The sequence below is a fragment of the Lampetra fluviatilis genome, chromosome 41, assembly GCF_964198595.1.
Source record: "Lampetra fluviatilis chromosome 41, kcLamFluv1.1, whole genome shotgun sequence".
In the NCBI taxonomy this organism is placed as follows: domain Eukaryota; kingdom Metazoa; phylum Chordata; class Hyperoartia; order Petromyzontiformes; family Petromyzontidae; genus Lampetra; species Lampetra fluviatilis.
Window position 1 is genome coordinate 9,686,077 of NC_136315.1, and position 16,310 is coordinate 9,702,386.

The 16,310-nt window shown below is 50.5% G+C and overlaps 1 protein-coding gene across 3 annotated transcripts in view; it reads right to left on the reverse strand.

Moving 5' to 3' along the window:
* Positions 1 to 13,027, reverse strand: part of WDFY3 (WD repeat and FYVE domain containing 3) — an 83,619-nt gene extending 70,592 nt beyond the window's left edge. For 2 of the 3 annotated variants that reach the window (XM_078875508.1, XM_078875506.1), the window contains exons 1-2: positions 12,733 to 13,027; positions 5,541 to 5,603 (exon numbers count right to left, since the gene is read on the reverse strand). The gene's annotated coding sequence lies outside the window, so the exon portion shown is untranslated. The remainder of the gene's footprint in view (positions 1 to 5,540; positions 5,604 to 12,732) is intronic. The other variant, XM_078875507.1, reaches the window with a different exon arrangement.
* Positions 13,028 to 16,310: the final 3,283 nt, after the last annotated feature.

Here is a 16,310-nt window from a genome sequence, read left to right on the forward strand (position 1 = left end):
TTCGCGTCTCTCACACAGCAGTGCTACTCGTCGTGTTAGAGAATGGCCCACGGAGCGGATATCACAGAGCTATCTCTCAAACCCCTTAAAGTGGCCTGTGTTCCATTCAGCGGGGGCAGCACTTTCCAACTCGCTATGCTCTGAAGAGCAATGTTTGTCTCTTGACAGTCAATCTGATATTTGTTTAATTGTTCGAATTTAGCCAAATTAAGTGCAGATAGAAAGTAATATTTTATATTTGTGGTTACCAGAACAATACTGTGCTTGAGAAGCCGGTTTATTCAGAGGCAGCTGCCTGGATTCTAATGTAGCATCGCGGTTTTATCTGGGCACTCTGACCTCAGATCCACCCAGCCTCTCCTTTCTTACTTCATCAAAAACATATTTTGACAAATTCCTTCCCTCCCCTGCAAATACAGCATCTGAATTAAAATGAATAATCACACAACACAAATTAATCCCTAGAGGTCATGGAGAATATGAATTACAACAAACATAACGCCACCTTCCAATATTTATCTCGCCACGTAAAAAATACAAAATATTTTACCACACGTACCATCAACCACATAGCTTTCTGGGAGTGCATTTCATCAACAGTATTGGTTGAATGCAAGTAATTAAGCAACGTCTAGACCGGTTTTAACATGCAGTGTCTCATCAGCAGTCCGGCTTCCTTGAACCAATGCTGTCAAAATGCCCGGTGTTTGAGGCAAAGACCCCTCTGTGCGAGCTCATTTTGTAAATATGTCTCACGTAACACGCCCCACTTAATTTATACAAATCCACAAACCTGACGTCTGTTAAAAATAATAGTAAATAATTGCTGCAACGTGCACATGGGCAGCACAGAGCTAACAACTGTTCATGGCCAAGGCTATGCATGCGTGAACACGGAGCCCTTCATTGGCTCTGGGTGACACATGACCCGAGAGGGGAGACATCCGATTGGTGGGGACCCTCACTGGCCTTGCCTTTGTGTTGCGTTAACCCGAGCGAGTGCAGTGGACCTTAGACATTTCTCGGATTCCATCACGGATCAATCACGGCCTTGTGCGATGCACGAGTGGAAAGACGCATTGTCGTCCCCGGACAATTTGTTGCTTTAATATTTTTCCTTAAAGAAACAAAAAGAAAAATCCGAGGACCTCCAAAACATTTTAGCTGTAAATATCGGACAGCCAGCCGTGGTATTTATTCAACACGTAATATTCCGATCTGTGGTGCAGCACTGCACTTAAAGAGCATGCTTATACAGAAGGTGCTGCATCGCAGCGCTGAGAGAGATGGCGACTGAGTGGCAGCCAAGGAATGGAGCGCATCCGAGAATACATCCACAGAGGAGATGGAGCCAATAAATCGGCTCGTGTGCAGGCGAAAGATAAATTATTAATATCGTAGAACCACGAGAGATGGCAACAAGTTGAGGAGGCCTTCATCCAGCAAAGGATTGCTCATGGCTGATTATGATGGGGGGGGGGGGGGTTTACATGACCATACTTCATGATGAGACTTATTTGGCAGCCATGGGAGGTTATTTGACCATACTTCAACAAGCTGGTCAGTCATTCATAATAAAGGTTTTTTTTGGGTTAGATCGCGTTATTAGAAATGTGTCGCAACCCTCCACCACCATCAGTAAAAAATGTGTCGCGTTAACAAAACGCCAATTAGTTACTTCAGTGCAAATTAGTGATGGTTGGGAGCACAGTACAACAGTTTTTGTACTAACAACAAAGAAGAAATACATATCCATTTTATGAAATAATTGTTGCACAATTTACGGACGCGGCTGGTGAAAGACGCACACACACACACGCATACGGATGCAGCGAGTGGCAGGCCAAGCTGTGAGACGTTGCTCATCTGCATTTCCCTCACTCCTTTTATTTCCTACGACGTGACAGCCCCATGCATTATGCCCCGGACACAAGCGAGCTGAACAAGCCATCAGCCCCGTCACAGCGGCTGTTTCAAGGCTCGGGAGAGGGGGTGGCAGGGGGTGTTTAGAGAGGACATTGGGTGCTGGGGGTAGGAAGGGAGGGGGAGTGAGACCGGGAGTCGCTTTGTTCCGGAAACCACGCGATGTGACGCTCGTGAGCGAGATCGCTCCTGCGGTTCACCGGGACGAGGACAAACATATAAAATAATGATAATAGGACTCATATCTTAAAGACAGGGTCCTTGAATATAACATCAGGCAGTTCACCAGTGTTGGTTCGAGCTAGCCGGACTGCTGATGAGACGATGTATGTCGAAACCAGTCCAGAGTTTGCTTGAACCAAATCAATGCTCTTGAAATGATGCACTCCCAGAAGGCCGATGGGTTGTGAAAGAAACAATTGCATGATTTAATGCAGAGAGACGGATACGTGAAGGAGAGACGTGGTGTCTGCATTTTGCTGAAGCGGCCGGAGTACCGAGCCAGGGCCGATTCCTCACCCACAGGAATGAGCAGATGAGCGTTAAGTCACTCTGTCCAGTCTGAGAACCCATTGAGCTTATACCCGCATGTACACACATCCCAATATCGGACCATAGACCTTGGGCAACTGTTGGGAGCACCGGCTCTGGCTATCTTCCCAAGCGCTTGCCTGTAGTCCCCCGCGCCTCCGTGCGGAGACCACACGCTACAAATTCTGCAGTTTTTTTCACACAGTGTGCATGACTTACGACGGCAATGCGTTCACCGCTAGTTGCAGAGGTTCACATGTGTATGACGCTTAAAATTAGGCCGAGCCGCTTGCTTCACCGTGGACGTTAAAGATCCCGTGGCGTCATTCGAAGAAGGGTTGGCCATGGTGCGCCGACGTCACCGTCCAAATTTGCCAAATAAAAAAAAATCGTACCGCAGATTACTCCGTTGGGAAATGCATAGCAACGGTCACGCAGTGCTGCGAAAACTTAGCAGGACCCTCCAAAAAAGGGACTTGAGACATCGGTGAGGCTCTCCTGGTCAAACAAGCATCATAATAATATATAGCGTGTATGTATGTTGAACTTCTTTTACACAGTACACAACCAAACGTGCTAATTGGAGGTGCGAAGGACAACAAACACAAAAGCATATCACCTCACCGAGTCTCAAGACTGTTTTCAGGAGGATCCTGCCAATTGTTCGCAGGATGCTACAATGTTGCTGTGAGTGATCTAAATTGAGGCATTTTCAATTCATTTTTCATAACTGGGATATTTGGTCAGTACCAGTTACAAAGCTTCTGTTTTTGTTAATGGGACGAATGAGGGAACCCATTAGAAACTCATGCAGAACAGGGGGAGGAACACACAAAATCCACACACAAAAGCGCCAGTCGTAAATCGAACCCAGGAAGTTCTTGCTGTAAGGCACGAGTGTTATCACTGCGCCATCCTACCGCACAATCTAACGTTGGGATGTAAACTTCCCTCCCTGTGTCTCATTCACGCTCAGCCCAGTTTAATCACGGACAGTGGCTGAAACCTGGATCCAATCCAAGGATCTCAGTGGTGCTGGCTGAGCGCTCCGAGCTGCCTGGCCACCGGAGTTTATAATCGCTGTCTGAAACAATGGGAGGCCTTCATCCAGCAGTGGAGTGACAAAGGCCTGTACCTGTACATGATGCTAATAATAAAGATCGTAAAATATATCCCAGGATTTTTTCGTAATTGAGGCTCCTACACTCGCTGGCACTCCTCTACATCTCACCGCTGTTATTCTTTCTCCACTCTTATCTTCTGATGGCCCTGCCAACTTTTACTCACTGCTCATGTCTCCTCCACGTTTCTGTCCAAACACAATTTCTCCAAACTAATTTACATCCCACAAAACATACTTTCTATACCAGTTTTATGTGTTGATTTGAAGCTTTCGGAATCCATACTCTTTGGTTATTTCGGTAAAGTCACGTAGGTAGAAAATAAAATAAATCACGACGTTTCGATCGCAACACAAGCGGTCGTCCTCAGGCGGAAAAATAAAGCCTTGTTGTAGCTGCTTATGTGTGTGCAGTATTTTCAATTTCTTCTGCAACGTGGTTGTCTTTGCTATGATTTATAGCTGCTCCATTGCTGTACTTTGTTTTTATGTTACGATTGCCTTTGCCATTTTGGTGACCCACGTGAGTCACTCTTGCAAATGAGACTCATCCTGGTCTCCACGGTTCTCACTGGGCTCAACAAACCAACTTGAACTCCTCCAGTGGCCAAACGCCAATATCTTTCTTACATTCATTCACATTAACAGTTCTCATTGCGTTTTCCATTATTAAGGGAAATAACAAACCCAACCCAATGTACTCACGCCAAATCACGCGCAAGGCATCATGGGAGATCGGGGTGGGGGGGGGCGACTGCTGTTTACAAGAGAACTACAACCACGACTCCATTATCGCCATGCCAACACCGCCATCAGCATCATCGCGCCCACTCAGAGGCCCCTACGCTCGTGGCCCCACAGGGCCCAGCCGCCCTGCGCGGTTATTTACGACACACACACATGCACGCGCACGCCACGGAGAGCGGATGTAGAGTCGCGACAACAGCTCTTAGTCTCCAGTCAGTCCTCGTCAGCATAACCAAATAATAATACGGTAATAAGTAAAAGCGTAGCCCTCAAATTGCTTGTTTATGTAGTTCACGTGCAAGTGCTGGATGCATCGTTACATCGCAAGCTCTTGTGAGGTACCGGCGGCTTCGGAAGGCTTTCATCCAAAAGTGGAAATATCATGGCTGAGGAAGATGAAGGTGGAAGAGAGAATTTTCAAGTAGTCAGGGAGAGAGGTGATGAAGGAAGAGATTCGTATCCGAGTCGTAGATGGGACAAGGAAGTGGCAGATGTGAGAGGTGAGAGCACAATGACCACAGTTTCAAGTTCTTAAGTTCAGTTCTAGAAAGGTGATCGAGTGGCTCAGAGGTCAGGGCGCTGAACTGGCACCACTGAGGGTTTGAATCCAGGCAGCGTGCCAGTGATTAAATTGAATTCTCAAGTATAGCAAGGTAATGGTCTCAACCTGGTCACAACTGACTGCACAAAAACACCATCCATATTCAATTTGGTTCTCCACTTAATTTGACTCAATTCCAACTCTGACAATTAAATGATTGGTTTGATCATCATGCGAGGAACCCCACTCTCATAAGCAGAACGAGTGGGAGAGCGCTGCCCTCTACTGCGTGGTCCAGAGGTCACTTGAAGGAATCTCAGAGGAAGCTCTGTGGATAGCCACTTCAATGGGCCGTTCTCCAACACAAAAGGTTGCGCTGCTCTGCTAGAGATCTGAAGGAGGACGGTCATCTCGTGCCATGCCACCTCCGATTAGCACGGTCGGCTACATGGGGTGCGAAAAAAGTTCAACATACATACAATGTGCCATAAGTGACACCTTCGCTTGTGTGTGAGAGAGATGTACTTAGAGAGCGGTGGTGCAGTTGCTAGCTTGCTGCGCTACGAACCCGGTGACCAGAGATCGATTCCGGTTCACTGCCACCAATGTCAGTGACGATTATCTGAAACGGTCCTGGGCCTCTCCTCGGTCGACACAGCCTTATATTAATATTAGTACCTGGTGCGGTGTGTAAACGTTGCCACTCGGGAGAGAAAAGCGGTCGGGCGTGGTGCTGAAGTTCTACATACATACACATACAATCGGGGTAAAAGCAGGGAGAAAGAAGAAAGTGACAAATCGAAGTAGGGGTCAATTCAGCACACAATCAATGCAGGCCGAGGAAAATGAGAAGCGCGACAGTGGCTGAACTGCTCGACGCAAGACAACAGCATTCGAGTAGCTATCGAGACTGCTTGCTGCCACACACAGCCACGCAATTACCACCACAAGCTCACGGCCCGCCAACAAAGAGGAGAACCACACAACCATCGCACAAGCATGGAAGAGACACTGGCACTCTCTCCCTTCTGTCTTATAAGCACATCAACACAACCAAGTGCATCACATTTCTCGCTTTAACGGAGTACTGTAATAAAACAAAGCTCTCGCAAGCATTACATCACCCGTCTGACGCTTCACTCCATAATGACTTCATTCCCATGGCATCCAATTCCATGGGACAGTGTTTTTTTGTGATGTGTGACGAGCGGTTGCCTGCTCAGTAATCGTACACCGCACCGTGCAGCACCCACACCGTGCTGCTGTATATATACACAAAGAAAACGATCGCCCATACAGCCTTTTCAAGCTATTGAGGCAAGTGCTGTTAGGGAGGACCTATTAAGGCCGGGATGGCACACAAGAGGGTGGTGTGGTCTGCACCACGCCCACCCACCTGCGTCTCCCCAATGCTGTTCTTTACTACACGCTGTACCAGGTACTCATTCAAGGCCAAGTCGATCTAGGGGAGCCCTAAGGACCAGTTCAGACATTTTCCACTGGTATTGACTGTGTGCGAGAATGGAAATCAGGTCACCGATAGCCTTAATTAGACTGCTGGGGCCAGTGCTGTTAGCGAGCACCTACGAAGACCAACACGATCTTCAGAGGTGATTGCAATTATTTGATCATATGTGTATATTGATTTACACTGAGGCATACACACACATATATAAAGCCAGTAAAGCAAATCCCACTAATGTACGGTACTTATACGTTTCCACATCCATGCTCCCCATCATCACAAACCCGTAGTGACTAGCGTTGTGAAGTACGATTAATTTAATAAGCCACCACTCCCTTAAGATATAATCTTACTCTGTTACATAGCATATTGAATAGAATAAGATTGAATATTACATGATGATGCCTGGTGGTCAAGAATAATGACGGAGTGGCAGCCAAAAAACAGGAACGCTTCCTTGAATATGCCCACAAGGAAGATGGAGCGATGGCATCAGAATAAGTGCAATTGCTTCGTGGATTGTTGTACTGCAGGATCCCGAGGTGGTGGCAGCTTGGGAAGGCCTTTATCTAGCAGTGGACTGACCATGGCCGATGATGATTAAGTCAATGCAAGGGTCAAATTGAACATGTGCAGAGGCACAATAATAATAATGCCCTTTATTTTCCCTGGAAAGCCTCACAGAGTCCCAAAACACGTTTTAGGAGGCTCCTGTTACACTGAAATTGTTTAGCCAATTAATTGACAAGTGTTTGGCTTGTGAGAGAAAGCTGGAGTTCCCGGAGAAAACCCATGTATATGAGGGGGATAGCGATTAATGCTCCACACATAAAGATTCAAGAATCCACAGCTGTGCTGCCATCACCTGGCCACCTCACAGCCCAAGCATACAACAGCTGGTCGTGTCAGGCAATCTCCCATCCGAGTACCTGCTTAGCTTCTGATCACTACGAGTGGATTGGCATAAAGGGCTGTACCCGTACACATACAGCATATAAAATAAATGCCACGGTGTTTGTGTGTGTGTGTATGCCACACATGGTCGCACACGCACACAGCACACACCTGCACGCAGCGTCAAATATTAATGTGCTGGGGAAAGTGGGTGAGTGGGGCTCGGGGGTAAGGGGGGGGTAATTGTGCAGGGACCTGCACACTGCAATCTAAGGGGCCCGATACGTGATGCTGTTTGAAATTTACAGAACTACCTCTGTGTGATTTTCTGCATTTGCTTTTTTTTCTAAAGAGGAGTATGCATAATTCCAGGGATGAAATATGCTTCCGTTAATGAAATATTGTCATTATCAAGAGGCAAGTTTGTCTTAATCATCATAGCCTTATCTGCATGATCATCACCAAACATTGTCTTACCATTGCTATCACCATCAAACAATATCGTTTTGGTCACCAATGTCATCATCATCATTCATTATCATGGTCATCACCTTAACTAGCATCATCTCTATTATCATCATCATCATCACTGCCGTCGTTGTTTCCATCATCACTGTAGCCGTGTAAACATTTCACACGCAAACAGTGTTGTGATGATCAAAGCAGTCCAAATGGTGTTGTCTCAGCCAATGAGAGACAGATCAAAAACAGGCACTATTTGCCTCTAGGAGCAGCAATGTCACGCTTGTGCTGGCAGGAGGTCAAGGGATAGACTCAGGTGTTATGGGTTGACTGACTGATATGACTAGCAGATGGACCACTTGTGCTCCCCACTTTGCCCACTTGCTGCATTTTAGCCGCCCGGTGTTCCACTTTTTGTTGTGGATGCCTCCAACTGCCCAGTAGTGTTCTTCACGAGCTTCCTCCACAGAAACCGTTCTTGAAACCACTGCTACCAATTATTAGCAGGCCAAATTATCCCCAAATACTCCCATACCACAACGGCCCATCTCTTCGACAACCCCACCCCGCAAACGTATTGATTTGCAGGTATCAGGAATAGATGGGAGCTTAAGGACGAGGGAAAGCTTCTGATAAATCAACGCAAACCACCTCCCTGAAAAGGGCTTGGTGCGTGCAAGAGACAAAGCCAATCCCTATTAAAGAAGTGCATTATCGTGTTCTATCCGTGCTGTACCCATTACCCAGATAATTAGTCAACAGACATGAGCCTGTCCGGGTTAACAACTGGTACATATCACCAGGCAAGCTTCCTCCGTTGTTTCCTTTGTTTAAGGAGTCACCCAGATTCGGAATTGTGTTGCTATCATTTGCTGCACTTCTGAAACTCAGGTCTTAATTTCATGTTAACTTTGTGCCGATGTCTTAATCTAAGATAAGGAAGTTGGACGTGGGCAGCGCATGTCGCCAGAAGGGAACATGGCCGTGGTCAGGAATAACGACGGAGTGGCAGCCAAGAAACGGACCACATCTGAGAAAACGTATTATTACTTTGAAAGATCCTGAAAGATAGAGGCAGCTTGGAAAGTCCTTTATCTAGCGGAGGCATGGCCATGGTTGATTATATGTATTTAAACTCAATCCCAGGGTCATCTGCACATGTGCAAAATAATAATAATGCCCTCTATTTTCCCAGGAATGCTGAGTCTCAAGACTTGTTTTCAAGTGGGTCCTGCACACTTGGACGTTTAGTCAATTTCATTAACAAGTGTTTGGCTTGCGGAATAAAATGAGAGTGCCCAGAGAAAAGCCACGTATATGAACGAAGAGTGTGTAATGCTCCACACAGACAGATTCAATAATCCACAGCCGTGCTGTCACCAGTGAAAATGTGCAATGCTTAATGAGTGTGGAGCTCAGATCCCCTGCCGACCAGTCAAACAGGGGGGATGCTGGCCTATTCATATTGTGGTTTGAGCGTTATTCTTGCACACACAAGGGGTTTACTCCTCACACAAGGGTTTTCAATTAAACAAAAATAAATGATTCAATTAGAAATTTGAATGATAATTTAATTGATGAGTGCCACTGCTTGTTGGTTAACTTTAACCTGTTTGTGAGTCTTATAACAGTGAACTCCCAATCATCCATGGGCGTATGTAAAATAAATGTCTTTACGTGAGTGCTGGTTTAATTATGATCTGCTCCTCACTCGTTGAGGGTCAGCGACTCATCAAATCACAGGTTACTTTTGAAGCAATTAATACAGACACCTCATTTCACGTCTCCACCCCAATTCTACATGGGTAAACAATAAAACAAAACACACGTTACGTATGTTTTGCTTTAGACCGTCTTCATTTTATCTGGGCCACCCCTCCCCTGTCACCCTGAATAATGAGAGTTGCGTGTACTTTGTAAGCATTTGCTTGTCGTTTTTAACAGCTGACACCTATGTTTAACTTTGTTGTGTAACAGATTTTTCTCTCTGTCACCGCTTCCTTCAGCTTTGTCCGTTCAGCCTGCATTGCACCGGATCGGTTGTCATGCCTTGGAACTAAAGTTACCCTTGCTGAAGAGCCTCGAAGTCTCAAATGTTTCTCACTTGGTAAAAAAATAAAGTATACGAATACAAAGATCACAAGCAGGACCTTCTTTAAAACGAGTCTTGTGACTCAGCGAGAATAGCCTCCCTGGGTTATTCAGGACAATTATAATGAATTGCTGTGGCCTCGAAGGCAATGTGTAATATAATAATGGAACAGACAATGCCTGATCACATCCTGAAAGGGTATCATTGTACTGTATTATGATACCAAATACCATCCCACACCTTGGCTATATGCAGGCTTCAATGTTCCTAATGGTAAATAATGTGCTTGCGTTATTTATACATGTGCTAGATTTAAAATATGAAAGAGAAACGCTTCATGTAGAGATTAAATATTGATTTAAACTATGTCCACTTCTGAATATCACGTGAAATAGAAATATGCAGGGGAAATTGTGTGCAGAGCCACGAGGGTTATTTGACCATACTTAACCACCCTGGTCAGAGCAGATTAATGAAGGTGCGCAGAGCACAGATCAGCAATGGATGTTGCTACACTGCCCTAAGAGACGGGGCATTCTAGGCATGGCAGTGCTTGGAATGGTACTTTTTGGCAGCAGATAGGAATATAATAGAGCAGGACAGGTAGAGGGCAATATAGGGCTTTGCAAGCAATGCAGAGGATGGATGGGCATGGCATGATCGGTACAAGACATGGCAGGAACATGCCATTGTATGGATGAAGTGGGGAATTGCAGGGAATGCCAGGGATAGTCCAAAAATAGAGCATTTAAAACAAAGAAGAGTTATTAAAGGACATGTCAGGGCATGGTGAGAGAGGCAAAGATCATGGAAGGGAAAGGGCAAGTCATGGACAGAGAATAAGATGAATGCCAATATTAAGACAGGCATGGCAGGGATATCGCATACAGGGCAAGGTCGGGCAGGACATCCTTTGGAAAAAGTAATTTACAGGGATTTTATAAAAGCGACATTAAGACATGAGATGCCCTCCACTGCCCTTTGACAAATACGACAACCACAACCACCACAACGACCACCGCTTTCCATTCAACAATGCCACATCGGATACCACAGGCAAGCCTGCACACACAACAGAAACAAACGCAGGGCTGAGTGTGTCTGTCAGGCAAAATGAATGCCGTATCTGGGCAGTCAGACAGCATACAAGGCAGTCCCAGCAAAATAATAACCCAGAACTGACAGCATACAGTCAGATAGCTACAAGCATACAACAGAGTGGATATGTACAGTGTAAAGTCAGACCACGAATAAGCAGCATATACAGAGTAATGGCAATGTCAAGGGCCAGACTCTGCACACACCGGCAAAGGACAGAGACAAACCCTTCCACAACCAGAGCCCTGCATTCTACCTCATTCATACCCCCCCCCCATTAGGTAGACCGCTCATATACAGGCCTATGGCCGAATCACTGGATCTCGTCAGATGTCGGAAGCTAAGCCGGTTGGAAGCCTGGATAGTAGCGCTTTGATGGGTGGCCACCATGCACAAACAGGTTGCCATGGGGCTGTACTGTGATTCTATGTTCTCACGGATCTGCTTGCCGCCTTCACCAAGCCCCGCCCTGACCAGGGTGGTGAAGTATGGTCAATTAACCTCCACGACCGGGATAAACCCTAATCCAGCAGTGCATTGATATAAAACGGTGAACGTGTACAAAGCCAGACCCTTTAGATGGACCCCTAATAACCAGATCCCTTAAAACGAGACCCCTCACTGTCAGACACATAATCACCCCCCCCCCCAATCAAATCCCTAAAACTAGACACTTCATAGGCCAAACCCTAATAACCATCCCTTGACAGCCTGACTCCTTCAGTAAAATGCCCCCTCATAGAATCTTAAAACCAGGCCCTTCACAGAACCCTAATAACTAGACCCCTAATAACAAGATCCATCACAGATCCTAAAGCCAGACCCTTTAGTCAGAATACACGATGTGACACGGTTTTTGTCCCTGGGTAGTAAGTGTTATTTTCTAATTGCTTATGCCTCAAAAGTATAGAACATGGCTGTTATTCCCCACAAACTTTGCTTTTGTGACCAGGACTTTACGTGAAGGAATGACACAAATGCACACCACGTTTTCTCATTGAAAATAGGTACATTTCTAAATATCACTGTCCTGGTCACAAAAGCAAGGTTTGTGGGGAATAATAGACATTTCCTGTACTTTTGAGGCATAAGCAATTAGGAAATAACAATTACAACACAGGAACCATTTTGTTGTTTGTTACATAGTGATATCAATAACCAGGCCCCTCCCAGACTTCAACTCAGACCCCTTCGTATGAAACCTTCATAACCAGACCCCTAATAGCCAGAACCCTCACAGACCCTGCAAATCAGACCCCTTCGTCTGATCCTAATAACCATACTCCTCAGTGAGACCCCTACAAGACCACCTCCCAGATCCTTCAAATCAGACCCTTAATAACCAGACACCTCAAGTCTGACCCCGAATAATCAAGGCCCTTGAAACCAGCCCCTCAGTCAGATCCCTCATCACCAGACCCTGATAATCAGACCCCTTCGTCTGATCCTAATAACCAGACACCTCTCAGTCAGAACCTCGAAAAGACCACCTCACAGAGACACCTCAGTCAGGCCTCTCATAACCAGAACCCTAATAGCCAGAACCCTCACAGACCCTGATAATCAGACCCCTTCGTCTGATCCTAATAACCAGACACCTCAGTCAGACGCCTAATAACCAGACTCCTCGCAGACCCTTGAAACCAGATCCCTCAGTCAAGACCCCCCATCACCAGACCCCTCAATCAGACCGGGGGACCCCTCGTCTCCATCACACCCGGGCCCAGGGCCCGCCTCACGTCGCGACAACAGCGACAACAACAACACCACCACGCGACAACAACAACACCACCACCCACCAACACCACCACCCACCACCACCCTCCTCCTCCTCACGTCGCGACACCACCACCACCCACCTCCTCCTCGCCCTCCTCCTCCGCCCTCGGCGCGCTCGCTCACGCGCCGACCCGCAGCGCCGTCTCACCCGCAGGTCCGCTCGGCCAGAAAAAACCCCACAACTAAAACGCTACTGTAGCCGCCGTAGCCGCTGCTGCTGTCGCGATGCCGCCGCCGCCTTCGCCTCTTCTTCATCCATGTAGAGAGCGCACGGCGGCAGTGGCCATTGGAGACAAACGCTGGGGGATTGTGGGAGAGGCTTCACGGCGGCAGCGGCAGCAGCAGCAGACAGGGGGCGCCTCAGCCTCCTCCTACCCCCCCCGTCCTCCTACCCCCCCCGTCCTCCTACCCCCCCCGTCCTCCTACCCCCCCCGTCCTCCTACCCCCCCCGTCCTCCTACCCCCCCCGTCCTCCTACCCCCCCCGTCCTCCTACCCCCCCCGTCCTCCTACCCCCCCCGTCCTCCTACCCCCCCCGTCCTCCTACCCCCCCCGTCCTCCTACCCCCCCCGTCCTCCTACCCCCCCCGTCCTCCTACCCCCCCCGTCCTCCTACCCCCCCCGTCCTCCTACCCCCCCCGTCCTCCTACCCCCCCCGTCCTCCTACCCCCCCCGTCCTCCTACCCCCCCCGTCCTCCTACCCCCCCCGTCCTCCTACCCCCCCCGTCCTCCTACCCCCCCCGTCCTCCTACCCCCCCCGTCCTCCTACCCCCCCCGTCCTCCTACCCCCCCCGTCCTCCTACCCCCCCCGTCCTCCTACCCCCCCCGTCCTCCTACCCCCCCCGTCCTCCTACCCCCCCCGTCCTCCTACCCCCCCCGTCCTCCTACCCCCCCCGTCCTCCTACCCCCCCCGTCCTCCTACCCCCCCCCGTCCTCCTACCCCCCCCGTCCTCCTACCCCCCCCGTCCTCCTACCCCCCCCGTCCTCCTACCCCCCCCCTCCTCCTACCCCCCCCTCCTCCTACCCCCCCCTCCTCCTACCCCCCCCCTCCTCCTACCCCTCCTACCCCCCCACCCTCCTCCTCCTACCCCCTCACCCTCCTCCTCCTACCCCCCCCACCCTCCTCCTACCCCCCCCTCCTCCTACCCCCCCCTCCTCCTACCTCCTCCTCCTACCCCCCCCTCCTCCTCCTACCCCCCCTCCTCCTCCTACCCCTCCTCCTCCTCCTACCCCTCCTCCTCCTACCCCCCCTCCTCCTCCTACCCCCCCCCCTCCTCCTCCTACCCCCCCTCCTCCTCCTACCCCTCCTCCTCCTACCCCTCCTCCTCCTACCCCCCTCCTCCTCCTACCCCCCCCTCCTCCTACCTCTTCCTCCTACCCCCCCCCCTCCTCCTCCTACCCCCCCCCCTCCTCCTCCTACCCCCCCCCCTCCTCCTCCTACCCCCCCTCCTCCTCCTACCCCCCCCTCCTCCTCCTACCCCCCCTCCTCCTCCTACCCCCCCCCCTCCTCCTACCTCCTCCTCCTACCCCCCCCTCCTCCTCCTCCTACCCCCCCCTCCTACCCCCCCCCTCCTCCTCCTACCCCCCCTCCTCCTCCTACCCCTCCTCCTCCTACCCCCCCCTCCTCCTCCTACCCCCCCCCCTCCTACCCCCCCCCCCTCCTACCCCCCCTCCTCCTCCTACCCCCCCCCCTCCTCCTCCTACCCCCCCTCCTCCTCCTACCCCTCCTCCTCCTCCCCCTCCTACACCCCCCTCCTCCTCCTACCCCCCCTCCTACCCCCCCCTACTCCTCCTACCCCCCCCTCCTCCTCCTACCCCCCCTCCTCCTCCTACCCCCCCTCCTCCTCCTACCCCCCCTCCTCCTCCTACCCCTCCTCCTCCTCCCCCTCCTACACCCCCCTCCTCCTCCTCCTCCCCCTCCTACCCCCCCTCCTCCTCCTACCCCCCCCTCCTCCTCCTACCCCCCCTCCTCCTCCTACCCCCCCTCCTCCTCCTACCCCTCCTCCTCCTACCCCCCCCTCCTCCTCCTACCCCCCCCTCCTCCTACCTCCTCCTCCTACCCCCCCCCTCCTCCTCCTACCCCCCCCCCTCCTCCTCCTACCCCCCCCCCCCTCCTCCTCCTACCCCCCCCCTCCTCCTCCTACCCCCCCCCTCCTCCTCCTACCCCCCCCCCCTCCTACCCCCCCCCTCCTCCTACCCCCCCCTCCTCCTCCTACCCCCCCTCCTCCTCCTACCCCTCCTCCTCCCCCTCCTACCCCCCCTCCTCCTCCTACCACCCCCCTCCTCCTCCCCCTCCTACCCCACCCTCCCCCTCCTACCCCCCCCCTCCTCCTACCACCCCCCTCCTCCTCCTACCCCTCCTCCTCCCCCTCCTACCCCCCCTCCTCCTCCTACCACCCCCCTCCTCCTCCCCCTCCTACCCCACCCTCCCCCTCCTACCCCCCCCCTCCTCCTACCACCCCCCTCCTACTCCCCCTCCTCCTCTTTGTGCGGCGGAGATCTCATCCCGAGTGCCCCCCCCCCACACCACCAGCAGCACCGACGGCAAAGCCCCATCTCTCCACCCTCCCTCACCTTGGTGTGGTGCGCTTTGCGACGATACTTGTTGTAGATGTTACCACAGGATGTTGTGGTGGTGGTGCCAAATGGGGGAAGCGATTGGTATCGTCGAGGGCTCTCCTCTCGTGTGGGTTTGAGATTGGGCTGCCCTGCCACCTGGCGGGCGGCCACGCGAATTACAGCTTCCACTTGTCACGGTGACCCCGATGAATCCTCTCACTCGGGCAGACGCATTCGCCCCCTTGCCCCACACCCGGGGTCGGCAACCAACATAACAAGAGCCATTTCTTTCCAATTCGGTACAAAATTCAGTATTTCAAGAGCCGCAATGCATCTGAGTACATACTGTACATACGTACATATCGTCAAGAAGCAGCCCGTAAAGAGCCGCATGCGGCTCCGGAGCCGTAGGTTGCCGACCCCTGCCCCACACAGTCCAGAACAGCTCTGCTGCACCAGCCACAGCACGGCATTCATCTGCGAGCGCGTCTTTATCAGCGGTACGCGTACGTCCACAGAAAATGAATACGTTAGTGAGTGTACAGGCTGATCTAGTGTATAGACACCCCCCCCCCCCCATGTTCACCTGATAGTGACATGGCAGCGATTCGAGAGACACCTTCATCCAGCAGTGGATTGACCATGGCTGACGGTGATGACTGAGGTTACATCAAAGACCGTGGACGTTCGCGACAAAGAAAATGATGCTTTGTTAATGAGCTCCAGCTTATGCATCATCTGAATCTCGTGAGCGAAATCACACCGGCTGTGAGAGCACATTTAAATAGCTCATGTGTAATGAAATTTGAGAGACATGTTGAGGCTTTGATACAAGAATGTTGTTTTGCATACTCTCATTCATCCATATTATTTGACCAAATAATACATTTGCCTCCTTCCAAAATATGTCCTTAGACGTAAAAATGTATAAATATTAAAATGACACATCCACCACACAGCCTTCTGGGAGTGGTTTTCTTCAGCAGCATTGGATCAACACAAGCAAACTCTGGACCGGTTTCAACATTCAGTGTCTCACCACAAGTCAGGACAATTGTTTTACTGGGATACCTGAAATGGAACACCCTGTATTGCATGTTTC